The 15,565-nt window shown below is 41.5% G+C and overlaps 1 protein-coding gene across 3 annotated transcripts in view; it reads right to left on the bottom strand.

The window, feature by feature from the left end:
- Window positions 1–5,700, bottom strand: part of CCSER2 (coiled-coil serine rich protein 2) — a 153,380-nt gene extending 147,680 nt beyond the window's left edge. For all 3 annotated transcript variants that reach the window (XM_024742506.1, XM_024742507.1, XM_024742509.1), the window contains exon 1: window positions 5,501–5,700. The gene's annotated coding sequence lies outside the window, so the exon portion shown is untranslated. The remainder of the gene's footprint in view (window positions 1–5,500) is intronic.
- Between the last annotated feature and the right edge of the window lie 9,865 nt (window positions 5,701–15,565).

Below are 15,565 nucleotides of genomic sequence, written 5' to 3' on the forward strand. Positions count from 1 at the left end.
GATGATTTAATGCCATGCAGCCACTGGCCATCAGCAAATCACAGAAGGGCACACGAACCAGAACTGTTTGTAGCGTGAGGTGGCATTCCGTGTTTACTTCTGTGCGAATACTTCCCTCTCCTTAAGGCTCCTCTTCTAATCCTGCACTGATGGCTCCTCTTCTAATCCTGCACTGATGGCTCTTCCCCCTTCTCCCTGACAACTGTCATTCTCTAGAGCTTCTCTTCCTCCAGCCACTTTTTGATTTTGGTGATTTGGTGTTTCCTACCCCCAGTTCAGTCTCTTGCCATTTTCCTGAATTAGCTCATCCTGCATTAGCTCATGCTTTCTACTCAGTCCCTGTCCTTGACAAGTACATAACCCAGTGGGGGAGGTAGATGTGTCACTAAGTTAGGTACAATAAATCCCAGTCAATGCTATGAAAGAAATATAACAAAGCTCTGTGAGCGCATATTCATCTGTCATTACCCCACTTAATAACGTCCAAATCAACACTCCAGCTTCCCACTCTCTTATCAGTTACTAAGCCCCACAGCTTTCCATAATACCCCTGATCTCCACTTCCAACTTGCAGTTTAGGTTTCATTTCTCATTAGACCTATTTCAACCACTTCCTATCAGAAACACAATTCAATATATTTCCACTTTGCCACATCAGCCACCTCCCTAAAAGATATAACATACTATATCATCCCTTTGCTTTGAAACATCTAATATTTTTCCAGTACCTAAGAGATAAAGTTCAAATCCTTAGCAGAGAAAATAAAGTAATATAATATACTTTTCAAATAGAGCCCTTTAAAAGCAGGCTGTTTGAGTTCTAGTTCCGATGCTTCCCAGCTGTGTTACCTTTGGCGGGTCACCTTACCTCTCTTTCTCATGTGCAAAATGAGGATATGAAAAGAACCTACATCTTAGGGTTGTTATGAGGATTAAGTAAGAAATTCTATCCAAGTACCAGCAAAGTAACCAGCACTCAATCAATGTTAATTACTACACCAGGGTTGTCTCATCTATCTAGAATGTCTTACTCCCAAAGGAAGAAGATAACCAAGGTTTTATTTTCGTACATTTTAGAATGATTAATAAAAGTTAAATCAGAAATGATCTTCTAGTTAATCTGGAAACAACAAAAACTTCAATTAACCAAAAACTGCTTTCATGAAATTTTTGCCTAAATTTACTATAATTTATTAAAACACAAGTACCCATTTATAAAAAAAACTAGGTTAGTTTCATTTTGTTTTGTTTCCTATTCAAGTTCAAGAAGAAAAAAGGCAGCAGTTTACCAATGGAAACTCACTTATTTTTAAGAATGTGATTCTCTATAGTATAAAATCCACAAAAATTAAATGCAATCTCAATTGCATATATTATTGTTAAAGATATATACATATAACAAAAAGAACCATAGAAGCTTAAGAAAATAAAAATATGCATCAGATGGTAGAGTGACATTTGTTCGTAGATCTCACAATCAAAGGATGAAATCACACACAAAAAATTGTCAATGATTTTTTTTTTGGTTTTTGTTGTTGTTGTCAATGATTTTAATAATTTTAAAACTGCAAAGCCTACAACAATAAAAATAACAAAAATAAAACAGATCACAAACATATTTCAAGAGAATAATATATTTATGATGCTAGGTACTAATGAAAATTGGTAAGAAGAGTCCAGTAAATTTATGGGCAAAGGACAAACAATTCATACAAAGGAGAAAAGAAAATGAGAGAAATACTGCACTTCCTTTTCTATTGTGAATAGCGATCTTAGACAGCAGGTACCCTTATACCTATTTGAAAAAAAAAAAGTTAAAAACAAAAGCCTGTAAAAGATAGAACTGGTCAACCAAACTGCTGGAAGCAGTAAAAAAAAAAAATACTACCTTTCAGAAACAAACCTAGCAATATTTTTCAAAAGTGACAAAACCGTTCATACATTTTGACCTGATAATCCCCCGCCTGGGGCTTTAGCCTAAAGGAAAGAAGCAAAACAAAGGACATCTCCATGTTAACTGCATCCCGTGAAAAACGGGAAGCAGCTTAGATGTCCAATAATTATAAATAAGTAAATAAATCAACTCACTGTAACACTGTATACTAATTTAAATATATAAAAACTATAGCAGTAAGAAAACATAAATATGAAGGCAAAAATTGAACTGTAATGCTGTGATTACAGTACAAAATCATGTATATATGATGAGAAATGAATAAGAGAATATTTTAAGTTTATTTTTTTTCCTTATTTCTTTGACCATTAAGTTGTCTGTTAGAATTGATCAGGCCTCCCATAGGAAGTACACATTTCAAAACTAACTTTTCAAAGGCATAAAACCACAATTTTTCTTTTACAAAAAACCTATCACATAGAAGTAATCAGATAGGCTCTTTTCACGTACAGACTAGCAATACATGTAATTTTAGCCATGCTATTAGCCAGCTGTAACCTTATTTTATTAAATTTCATTTCACCATCAAAATGTAACTGTATGTGGGGGTCTCCATATGGTGAGCAGAAGCCACTTATTAAGGAGCACTCTATCCAGCAATGAGGTCAAAAATCCCAGACGAATGGAATAGTGGAGGTTAGGTTTCTCCTATATCCTCAAATGAATCATCATGTTTCTTAGCCTCAAGGGCTCTAAGACCCTAGAAGCAGCAGGCAATTAAGCAGCCAAAGAGATTGAAAGTTGAAGCTGATTTGCTCTCCCTCTGAAAATTGACAACTTCCTCATTTTCCCCCAAAGCACCATGGAATAATGAAAAATACACAAGTGTGACATCAGGAGATGTGGATACAAGTGACTCTTAGTAACTTCAAGTAAGTTTCTTGCCCTTTGGGGTGTCAGTCGTTTAATGGGTAAAATTTTTAAAGTTGAAACAAATAATCTATGAATTCTTTCAAGTTCAAAATCCTACTAATAGACCCCTTTAACCAATATACGTCCAACTCTCTCAAAATCTCCCACTCTGATTATAAAACAAGACTTAGAAGTAGGCAACTGGGGGCAAGGACACAGATGGTCAAAAGACCTGGATTGTATCCCAGCTCTGTCCCCTTCTACCTGCATGACCTTGGGCAAATTTCTTTGTCTTAAAGTCCTAAATTAAAGAAACAGCAAGGGCTTCCCTGGTGGCACAGTGGTTGAGGGTCCGCCTGCCGATGCAGAGGACATGGGTTCGTGCCCCAGTCCCGGAAGATCCCGCATGCGGCGGAGGGGCTGGGCCCGTGGGCCATGGCCGCTGAGCCTGCACGTCTGGAGCCTGTGCTCCTTAACGGGAGAGACCACAGCAGTGAGAGGCCCGTGTACCACAAAACAAACAAAAAAAAAAAATTAAAGAAACAGCAATACTTACTGGCCATATTCTTTTTATTCTTGTGTCATAAAACATACTGGTTTTTTTCTGTCCTAAGTGGGGTTTCATTCCTAACCAGCAACAATTTTGACTTTATTCCTGGAAATTTTAAAGTACCTTGTGCAGTCACCTCTTCTAAGTTTTCTAACACAGAAAGAGGTAGTTAATATACTTTACCTATAAACTTTACCTATATAAAAAGGTAGGTAATATACTTTACCTATAATATACTTTACCTATAAACTATAGGAGCATTCCTCAAAAGTTCATTTAGTAAACAGTCTGTGAGCACCTGTGCCATAAAACAGCATGTGTTAGAGTTGCAAAGGTCCCTTCCCTTAAGAAGCCCAAAAGTCTGGTGAACACAGCCATATTAACAAATCATTAACTACCAACTGACGAGTACTAACTGCAGAATGTACAATGTACTAGTGGATCAGTGAAGACAAGTGAGATAAGATGTCTGGACAAGATTCAGAGGTGATAATTGGTCAGGTCTTGAAGGGTAAGTTGTTTACTAGATGGAGAAGAATTCTCAATAGAGGCAACAGTGTAAAACCACAAAGGAAGATGACATCTTCAGCGAACTCTAAATAGTCTTTGTTCAGAGAGGGCAGGCAAAATGGTAGAAGATGAAATGAGAAACAAAGACAAGTACGAGAAATCGTGAAGGGCTCTGACTATTATGAAGAGTCACTGCCAGACTTTTAAGCATGAAATCAAAGTCCCCTCTTCTTCCCCAATCAAAGTTGAGTCAAGACAACAAACAGAAAATGAAAGTCTGGATGTGAAAAGGTACAATAAATTGCCTTGTTGTGTTTTTTTAAATGGAGAGTTCCTGGTGTTCAGGATGGCTTCTAGCAGTTTCTTACTATGGCGTATTAATACAACACTGAAGTAAAACAGTATGAATTACAGCTAAAGGGTTCAAGAAAGTGTGTGTTTACCCAAAGATTATTTGACATCAGTGTTGTTGAGAACACTAAAGAAAACGAGCAAATAAGAAAATACTAAAGATACTAAGTAATGAATTAAGAGAGGCAAACAGTAATAACATCTAAGACTGACTTCAGGCAAAACATTCAGGAATGTTTAAATCCTTATAATACATATATTGATTACAGATAAGACGTTTTTTGTGACTATCTTTTGCAGAGGCAAGTATCTTGAATGCCTTTTGGTTAAAGAAGAGGTGCCACAACCAAACTCTCTTTAAAACTAGTCTAGAAGATGATGCTTAAGAAGAAGAAGAAAAAAAAAACTGGCAAAATTAATAGGTTCCATTAATATTTTAATGCTCAGGAAAAAAAGGGAAAAAAGAAATGCCTTTCAAAAGGTTATTTTGGAAAGCCTAAGCTCCATTTATCTCACCAATGGGAGTGAAACACAGACATTCCAATCTGGGACTACGAAGAGTCCCTGCATCAGTAATTTCCACACTGTTCAGGCCTAGTCTAGGAACAGCAAGCCTAACTGGCTGGGTAGCCCACAAAGATGAATTTGCAATTACTGAAATTCAAACTCAAGCTTAGCCGTCAAATGCTCCCTCCAAGAAGTCATTCTCCCTTTGCCTGACAAAAAAGAGTAGGTGCATTAAAAAAATACATATATATGTATAAAAACAGCAGATGTCTAAAAAGGAGAGAGAAGCATCTGAACCTATGGCAACGGTGTGGTCCACCAAAGTTTTGTCTCAGGATGTGTTTAGGGTGTGTCTTTGTTTGGGCCCAGCAATTAAAAAAAAAAAACCCACAGTCATTCGGGGCACCCCGGTACTTGGTACTTTCCCTATCATCCCTCACTAGCATCCTGGCTCTGAAATCACTGGGTATCTCAGCCTCGCCCTGATTTCTCCTTGAGAGAGGGCCGCAGCCGCAGCGGCCCACGGGCCCTGATATGCCTGTCACAGCCCCAGGGGCGAGGAACGTCCGACCTCCCCGCTCCACGCCTGCCTGGTCTCAGGTGGCTCGCGGAGACTCCAGAGGGTCGCTCCGGAGGGCAGGAGGCCGGAGGACGCCACGGCCCTATCCCGGGCGCCCGGACCTGGGCCCCGGACCGCGCCCCCTGCCCAGGGCTGCCGCGGGCGCTCGCCCCGCCCCGACTCCGGCCCCTGCTCCCGCCCCGACCCCGACTCTCACCGTGCGGAGGTCGCGCTGCCTCCTCAGCCGCGGCCCGGCTGCCGGTCGCCCAGCGACCTACAGGCCAAAGGACTGCAGGTGAGGCGAGGGGCCGCCCGTCACATCCCCGCTGGCCCAGCCGCCCGACCCACAGCAGCCAGCATCACGTCCACGGCCCGAGGGAGCGCTGGACTCCAGAGCCACCGCGCCCCCTCCCTCGGCCGGCGCCCGCCTGGACTCCGCCCTCCGGGGCCCACGAACCGCGCGCGCGCAGCCCCGCCCCCCCGGAACGCCCTGCGCAGGCGCGAGCCTCACGAGGTTAGGCCCCGCCTTTGGGCCCGCCCCCCCCGCCTGACTCCGGCTTCTGCCCATTTCTGGCACCGCCCCCGCCCTCTCGCCAGCCTTTCCCAGGCTACACCCCCCACTTCAGGACCCGCCCCCTTCCACTGACCTTGCCTCTCTGCCCCCTGACTCAGGCCTTTCCTGCGCCCAACTTGTGACGCCAGCCTGGTGGCTGACCCACCTATAGCCGGCCTCCTGGACCAACATTTGCCTCTTTACCTCGGTCAAACCTGTCAACTAAACCTCCCGACCCCGAAAAGTTAGGAGTAGTCAGAGCTTTGGGACTGACGTGGGCTCCTCTCCCACATTTCGGTGAAGTGGACAGATCTAACATTTTGTGTTTTCAGGTCCATCCCTGTTTTCTGCCCTCCGGTGCTTGCTCTGGATAATGCCGGATCTTACTGAGAACCAACAAACACTCTGCCGGATCTTACTGAGATTGAGTGGAAGAAATAGGCACACCGGAGTGCTGAGAGTGGAAACAGCTTCATGACATAATCAATCTGGGTTTCTTTTGCCGGAAGCCAGGTCCTCCTGCCCTCTGGGACTTCCATCAGCCATAGGCCTTCTCTTCCCCTCCTTTCTTCCTTGATGGCTTGGCTTGTTGAGTGCCCTTGCCCCTGGAAGCCTCCCTGGTCTAGCTGGATGTAAAAGCCCTGGAGGTTCCCCTGTCTGGCAATAGACTTACCTGAAATCCCTGTAGGCCATGCTTATCAGCAGCTCCATTGCAGTAAATAACTTTGAGGATTTCTTGAGAAATACTGATTTCTTTCATGCCTCCAGATCAGTGATACTCCAAGGGGAAAGGGAGTGGAAATTACCAGACTGATATGAGGGGGCATGCCTGATTTGTAGAACCAGACTTCTCTTAATAGTATACTTTTATATTTGGAAAATAGTGTCATGTTTAAAATCAACCCATAAAGTTAAAGATTGAATTTCTTGGAAGATAAGATGTATGCTTAAAATGTAGAGAAAGACTAGAACTAAACACTCTACGATTTATCTCTGGATTAAGTAGACTAGAACTAAACACTCTACGATTTATTTTTGGATTAAGTCAGGTCATTAGGCAAACACCACACTGAACACTTGAACACACCCCGCAAGAACATCCCTCAAGAAATGCAGTTACCGGGCTTCCCTGGTGGCGCAGTGGTTGGGAGTCCGCCTGCCGATGCAGGGGACGCGGGTTCGTGCCCCAGTCCGGGAGGATCCTGCGTGCCACGGAGCGGCTGGGCCCGTGAGCCGTGGCCGCTGGGCCTGTGAATCCAGGGCCTGGGCTCCGCGATGGGAGAGGCCGCAACGGTGAGAGGCCCGCATACCAAAAAATAAAAATAAAAATAAATGCAGTTACCAACATGTGCTTTGGGGTTTATGCCATCAGCTAAATTGAGAGGTGGTACAAGAAATGTCTCGTCGGGCTTCCCTGGGCGCAGTGGTTAAGAATCTGCCTGCCAATGCAGGGGACACGGGTTCAAGCCCTGGCCCAGGAAGATCCCACATGCTGCAGAGCAACTAAGCCCATGCGCCACAACGACTGAGCCTGTGCTGTAGAGCCCGCGAGCCACAACTACTGAGCCTGCCTGCTGCAACTACTGAAGCCGGCACACCTAGAGCCCATGCTCGGCAACAAGAGAAGCCACCGCAATGAGAAGCCCGCGCACCGCAACAAAGAGTAGCCCCCACTCGATGCAACCAGAGAAAACCCACACGCAGTAGTGAAGACCCAACACAGCCAAAAATAAAAATAAATACATTATTTAATTAATTAAAAAAAAGAAAGAAATGTCTCCTAACAGCTTGTATGCGAGAATTGGAGAAGACACTACATACTAGATAGTCTGCATATGAGGATCTAGGAAAGGAACATCTCTGTTCCAAAAACCAGAAAGAGCTATGCTTCTCCAAATTGCTAGGTTGCTATCTTGTGATTCTCTAAAGACTTGAAGTGATTATGTTTTCTCTTTTCTTTAGCAGCTCTTAAATACTGTCACCTTTCCCTTCTTCCTCTACAAAGGTTACTGGGGGCTTGCTGTGTATGAATATTTCCCAACTTCATCTAATTTTCCTTATTGCTGTTTAGTCTTTATCTCAATTTTCTCATTTACTTGGTTGTTATGTCACATTAGTTCTGTCAGGCACATCAAGCTATATATAAAAAAGCTTTTAATATTAAATATAAATATATTGTATATACATATTATATATATCCTTAGAAGTCTGACCTCTGAGAGTCTGAAGCCTGCTTATGACTGAGGTTAAATGTGAGAGGGCAGATCAAGATGAGCAGTGGTTCACAAATTTTAGTTAGAATTACCTGGGGAGCTTAGCAAACTGTAGCTTGCTGGGCACCACCCCCAGAGTTTCTGATTCAGAAGGCCTGGGTGGTACCCAAAAATCTGTAGTTCTAATAAGTTCCTGGGAGGAATAATGCCCAGGGACCACACCGTAAGAACCATTGCACTAAACTACCTCTTCAACAATCTATTCTACAATCATCCTAATCAGGTAGGAGATGACCATCTCCCAGAAACCCATGAATGACTGATGGGAGACAAAGGTTTAAGTGTCATGTGTTATGTGGATAAGTAACCCAACTGTGGCAGGCTTCAACACAGGCTAGGCAGCAGAGAAGGCCTGAGAAGGCCAGGGTATAACCCCAGCCCCACGAGCAGGGAAAGTAGAACAGAAGATGAAGAGTCAGGGGCAGATGTATAAAATGCTGTGGTGGGAACGTTGGTAGTTTGACAAACCTTCCCAGTGTTTTTTGGGATGGGCCCAGTGGTGTCAGGGCAAACAGGGAATCAGATGATCTTTTGGATCGCAGTCTGGACTTGATTATTAAGAAAAACGGTATGATAGCACAGAACGTTTGGAGGAAGGGGTGTCTGCCTTACAGATGTCTGTATGGGAATGAGTCTAGAGAAGAGTCAGCAAGCATATTTATACATTTTTACTATGCATGTTTATTAGATTAAAAAAGTATCTACAATAGGATCATAATAGGTAAAACAAGGAAAAGACTTCTCAAACACACTTAATACAATCATAATAATATTTCAGTGTATTTTCTTAAGTTTATAGACATCTTAACATGTTTTACTAGTTTGGAGTTAATATTCCTAGGGACTTCTGTATTTATTTATTTATTTATAGCTTAAATACTGTAATACACATTTATTATCTTTAAAAAAGATGCTCAACATCACTGATCATCAGTGAAATGCACATCAAAACCAAAATGAGATATCACTTCACACTTGTTAGAATGGTTATCATCAAAAAGACTAGAAATACATGTTGGTGAGGATGTGGTGAAAAGGGAACCCTTGTGCACTGTTGGTGGGAATGTAAATTGATGCAGTCACTATGAAAACAGTATGAAGTTTCCTCAAAAAATTAAAAATAGAACTACCAAATGATCCCATGATTCTACTTCTGGATTTTCATCTGAAGAAAATCAAAACACTAACTTGAAAAGATACATGAACTCCTGTGTTCAGTGCAGCATTATTTACAATACCCAAGATATGGGAACAGCTGTGTTATTGACAGATGAATGGATAAAGATTTGGTATACATACAATGGAATATTATTCAGAGAAGAAAAAATAAAGAAATCTTGCCATTTGTGACAATGTGGATGGACCTCGAAGACATTACATGAAGTGAAATAAGTAAGACAGAGAAAGACAAATACTATATTATTTCTCTTATACATGGAATATAAAAAAAAACAAAAACAAAACAAGCTCAAGCTCATAGATACAGAGAACAGACAGATTAGCGGGTGCCAGAGGTGGGGGTGTGAAAGGGCGGGAGAAATGGGTGAACTGTTTTTGGTTTTTTGGTTAAATAAATTTCTTTTTTTTTAATGTTAAAAAAAGGGGGGAGAGAGAGAGAGATCATCTCATACCTCTTAGAATGGCTATAATTAAAAAAAGAACAAAAAAACAAGAGATAAAAAAATGCTGGCAAGGATGTGGAGAAAAGAGGACACTTGTGCAGTATTGTTGGGAGTGTAAATTGGTACAGCCAGTATGGAAAACACTACAGAGGTTCCTCAAAAAATTAAAAATAGCACTACCATATGACACAGCAATCCCACTTCTGGGTATATATTTGAAGGAAAGTAAAGCACTATCTTGAAGCTATATCTCTTTCTCAATGTTAATCACAGCATAATTCACAAGAGCCAAGACACGGATGAATAGATAAGGAAATTCTTAATTGAGAATGGTCTGTGGTCTCCTTTTATTGGGATAAAAATCTTTGGGACTTCCCTGGCGGTCCAGTGGTTAAGATTCTGTGCTTCCAGTACGGGGTGGGGCGGGGCGGGGGGGCGGTGTCCGCAGGTTCGATCCCTGGTCAGGGAACTAAGATCCACATGCCACATGGCACAGCCAAAATAAAATGAAAAATAAAATTTACAGATGGAATAAAAATCTTTGGAATTTATCCTAAATGAGTTGAAATGTATTGGAATAAAAACCTGATAATCTTCATCAGGTTTAGAGATTAATATTATATATAGTTTAAGTAACAATGAAATTATCTGACCTTTATAGATTATGTGGAATTTCGTTTGGCTTGGTGATTCTTTGTGTATCATTTTGTGCAATAACTCTTTAGCCTTTTTATTTCTTTTATAGCAATTAGTTTGTTTAGACTTTCTGTCTTTGTTAGGATCAATTTTGGCAACTTCTGTTTGCCTGAAAACATACCCATTTCTTCTAAGTTTTCATGTTTATTTGCAGAGTTGCACAAAGTACTTTCTTCTTAAAAATTGCTTTCTCTGTTTTTATGCTATTTCCCTTTTATTTTTGTGATTTCTTTCTTTTTAAAGCATAAGTTAGCTAGTGGTTTACCCCCTTTTATGCGATTTCCCTCTTACATTTGTGATTTCTCCCTTTTTAAAGCTTAAGTTAGCTAATTGTTTGTGTATTTTGTTATGTCTTTCAAATAACCAACTTTTGGATTTATTGGTTCTACTCTTTTCTGTTTTCCAAGTCATTATTTATAATTTGATCTTTATTAGTTTCCTTCTCCTTTCTTTTAGTTACTTTTTTCCTAGCTTTCCATTTTGGTTGCTAAATTCATTTATATTGATGTTTTTATTTCTACTGCACCAGGTGTTTAAAGCTATAAGTTTTCCTGTGATAACAGCCTTAGTGGTATCACAGAGATTCTATGTCATGTTTTCATTATTATTATTTTCAAGAAATTCTGAAATCTTGTTTTTTTATTTTCCTTTTAATCCAATAGGTGTTTAATAGTTTTTTTAAATTACCAGGAAAAAGGAAATTTTACATTTTTAAGAAATTCTGTCACTAATTTCTAAAAGTTGTATTGCATTATGATCAGAGAATGTTATTTGTATGTTTCTATTCTTTGGGATTTCTTGAGATTTTCTTGGCAACCTAATATTTGGTTAATTTTCATGAATATTCCACGTGCACTTCAAAAAATGGTATATTTTCTTTTCTATAGGTACAGAATCCAATATAGTTTTATAGGATTCCTTAGTTCCCCCTTCCTGCTTAACAATGAACAAGAAACCAAAATTGCAGCACATTAGAAGACAACCTCTAACACAGAAGACAGAGACCCAAACAAATAGACCTGAAAGGAACCAGAAACTCTGCAGGAAGAAGAAAACTACTCCTCATTCACTTGCCTCACAAAAAAAGTATAAATAATGTGTTTAAGGAAATATGAAAGAAATAAGAAATATCCTTGCATCCATGAAACAAGAATAGATGTCATAAGAAAAGAAATGTTCTGAAAACACTGTTCAAGAGCCTTTGGAAATGAAAAAGATGAAGCAGCAATGAAAAAACTCAATAGAAGGGATAGAAAATAAAGTTGAGGAACTCTCCCAGAAATTGATGAAAACAGAAAAAGAGATTGAGAACAGGAGATTAAATAATTTAATGAGATCTCCTGAAGGTGTGCCAAGTTCCTGGGGTAAAAAGAGGAAGCTCCTCACTAGCAGATGATTCACTAGGGGACATGGATTTCATAGGCTTTCCCAGGAGGCTGGGCAGGCAGCATCTAGGGCAAGTGCCCACTCCCACAGTTTCCTCTCCCCACTGTGCAGCCTGCCCTGGCTGGTTGCCTGTGGTGTAGGACAGCCCTTCTCTAGTCTGACGTCCACCCTGGCCACTCCAACAGAACTCCCTACAGTCCTCTGCCCCCACTGGCGTTAGACCTGACCCTTTCCCGACTATATACCACAGATGGGACCACACAAGTATGGGCCAGTTACTGGACCCCAGGACCTTTCAAAGGACTTCTTCCTGTCCCCTGCTCCCAGGCATTTCTTAGGGTGCTAGCTCCAAATCCATCTAGTACCTCTCCTACAAATTCTCATTTTACTTGTTTTCTGTCATAATATGACTTAAATTCCTTTCAGGCAAAGCTTCTCAAAAAGGAGCTCTACTAAATGAAGGAGGGCCCACCAATCCTGAGAAACACAATGGCCACTCTGCTCCTTGGGGATGAGAGGAAATGCCTTAATTCTTTCTGGATGAGTCACTGTTCCTGAGGATGGTCAGAAGGCTACTTGCTAAAGCAGCAAAGGCATCAATGCAGGTTTAATTTTCATACCCTGGAATAAGACTATAATTCCATGTGACTCTTTAAACAAACATGTACTGACATGGAAAACTGCCAGGAAGTATTATATTTCAGTGAAAAACCAAGTTTCCCTGTGCTGGTGGAGCATGTAGCTCTGGTGTCTGTCTAGCTCTGAATCCTGGCTCTGCCACATGCCACTGATGCTTTGTGAGGCTTTAGAAGTTACTTTCTCTGTCCCTCAGTGTTCATATCTGTAAATGGAGAATAAATGAGGTTCTTATAAGAATAAGATGAATTAATATATGTAAGCCCTTAGAGTAATGCCTGGCACAGAGGAGGTGCTAAATAATTAGATATTAGTACAACACACTTCAATTCATGTAAAAATTAAAGTCGTAACGGGGATGTAAATTTATTTACACTATTATTCAGATATGCAGATATATTAGTTTGCTAGGGCTGCCATAACAAAGTACCAAAGACTGCGTGGCTTAAACAACAGAAATTTTTTTCTCAACTTCTGGAGGCTGGAAGTCCGAGATCAAGGTGTCGGCAGTGTTGGTTTCTTCTGAGGCCTCTCAACTTGGCCTGTAGATGGCCATCTGATCCCTGTGTCCCTCTGAGTCTATGCCCTAATCTCTTCTTACAAGGATACCAGCATGTCGAATTAGGGCCCACACTAATGACTTCATTTTACCTTAATTACCACTTTAAAGACTCTATCTCCAAATACACTCAGTACAGGGGGTTAGGACTTCAGCATATGAATTTTAGGGGGACACAATTTAGCCCATAACAGCAGAGAAATTTAAATTCCTTTATTTGACTATAACTAATCTGACTTTTCCCCTGACTCCTTATCTGCTGGGTTTTGGAAAAAAATATATCAATCTGCTTAAAATTTGGACATAGCTGATCTTTTAAACAATACCTTTTAAGAAGTCTTTGATTATTTCCTGGTAAAAAGACCCGATATCTCTATGGCTTCATCTGTTCCCTGCTTCTCTCTCTAAGAACGTGTCTGAATTTATGGGGGATGGGAAGGGCTATAGCTTTTAAGACCTTATGGTGCTGGGGAAGAGTTGGGGTCCTCAAAGATGCTGTCTCCTGCCTTCTGTAGTCACTGGAGCAATATCCCTTGTTTAACCTTCCAAGTGGAAGACTCCAAGTAAGGTAGCGGGAGATATAGTCCTCTTGACTTGTTCAGGACTCAGTAACTCTCTCTGGATGACTTGGCCTCACCTTGGCCCCTGCAAACACCACAGCACCTCTGAAATCTGTCTGTGATCCCGGGCAATTGGCTCAACAATGGGCCAGGAAGGAAAGGGATGATGGGTGATCCCAAGGCTCAGGTCACTGAGGACATTGTAGAGAGGACTTCCAATATAGGGGGTGGGGATTCCAAATCAGCATGCAGGGTACACAGCAAATATGAGTTACATTATGAGCTAGTATCCATCCCAGTCTGGTGTAGTGATGGAGCCCAGAACCAACTTCTCCAAGCAATATGGACACTGTTGGCAGCACCTGAGCACTTCCAACTGACCCATCTCGTTCAGAGCTGGGCAGAGTGCAGGGGCCAGGCACCAGCAACCCAGAGAGGCTTCTGTCAGAAACTACACAGATTACCCTGGACCTTTAAGCTGGGTAAATGTGCCCATGCACCATCGGCCAGTAGTGGTGCCAGTGATAGGAAACCATCTGCTTAATGACCCATGGGCTGCCTTTTTCACTTCTTCCCAACTGGCTCCTATGCCAATTCTGCTGTCAATTTCCCTGGTACTTGGGACTAATCATGGAGAGGATTCCCATCGTAGGCTACCGACCAGTAGCCAGCTCTTCTAACAGACATAAAAGAGGATGTGCACCCTTGAGGAGTGAATGACCTGCTCATGATGGAAAAGCAAGACATTAAGGGTCAAGCAGTTGTTGGGCTGAGCACACAGGTGTGTAGAGTACCATCTGGGTAGCCTGGGCATATTGGAATCCAACCTCCTGAAAGAACAATTCCAAACTCCTCTATACCCCCTGCCCTGCTCCACATGCACACTTCATACCCCCTCCTCAGGCTCACGCACTGAGTAGGACTGAGGTTTCAAGCTGAAAATTTTACTGCGTAGGTTGGAAAGGCAGGGGGCTGAGAATGGCTGATAACTTTTAAATCAACATTTATAAATTAACCCTTGCCGCTACTAATAGCAGAGATTTAAAAATAAACATGAAAATATATTTCTTCAGAATTCTGAGTGGATGGTAGTTTATGACTTAGGTAGGGATGGGGAAAAAATTCAGCAAAATTCAACCTGACAGAGGTTACAACCACACCAGAATTTCTTTTTTCCTTCAAGGAAAAGTCAAGAGGTACGTGTCCAGTATCGTTATGGGGCTTGGCACCATCAGTTTCTCTTGAAGTTCCTCTACCATCCCTAGGATGTGGCTCTCGCCTTCAAGGTCTAAGTCAACAACTGTGTTCTAAGCAGTAGGCTGGAGAAAGGAATGAAGAAAGGGCAAAAGGCATGCTCCAGCAGTCGCTTAAGGTAGGTTCCCGAAAGTGGCCACAGGACGCTTCCTCTTATATTTCCTCAGCCAAACTTTAGTTCATGGCACACCTAGTTGTAGGGAGGCTGGCAAATGTGTTCTTTCCTCTCTACAGTTCTGTGCCCAGATATAAAATCTACGCCTATGAAGAAAAGGAGAATGTGTATTAGAGGCAGTTTCTACCATGGACGACTTCAGTGCTGTATCTGATTCCTTCTCCCTTCCATTCCCTCTTTTGCATTATCCTGAGCACCAGGACATTAAGCCGTGGAAGCCAGGAGACTCTGCTTGACACACCTGATCTGTGGACATGTCTGGAGAAAGGAATAGGAACCAAAAGCAAGCAGGAAATTGAGCAAAGTTTTTGATCCTTCCCGTGAAATGACTCTACAATGAACATACCAATATTATACAAGAAACAGCCATCAGGCTTTAGAGCATGTAAGAGGGAAGATTGGAGAATTAAAAGAACAAAACAAACAAACAAAAAAACAACTGGACTGAGAATAGGGACCTTCCAGTATGGTTATATTCTTGGTACCTAGAATGCAACCTGTAACGTAGTGAGTATTCAAAAATATTTGTTGAATTGGGGAGAAAAAGGCTAACTTTTTAAGAAGTGAT

This window comes from Neophocaena asiaeorientalis, unplaced genomic scaffold (assembly GCF_003031525.2).
Source record: "Neophocaena asiaeorientalis asiaeorientalis breed wild unplaced genomic scaffold, Neophocaena_asiaeorientalis_V1.1 scaffold598, whole genome shotgun sequence".
NCBI lineage: Eukaryota > Metazoa > Chordata > Mammalia > Artiodactyla > Phocoenidae > Neophocaena > Neophocaena asiaeorientalis.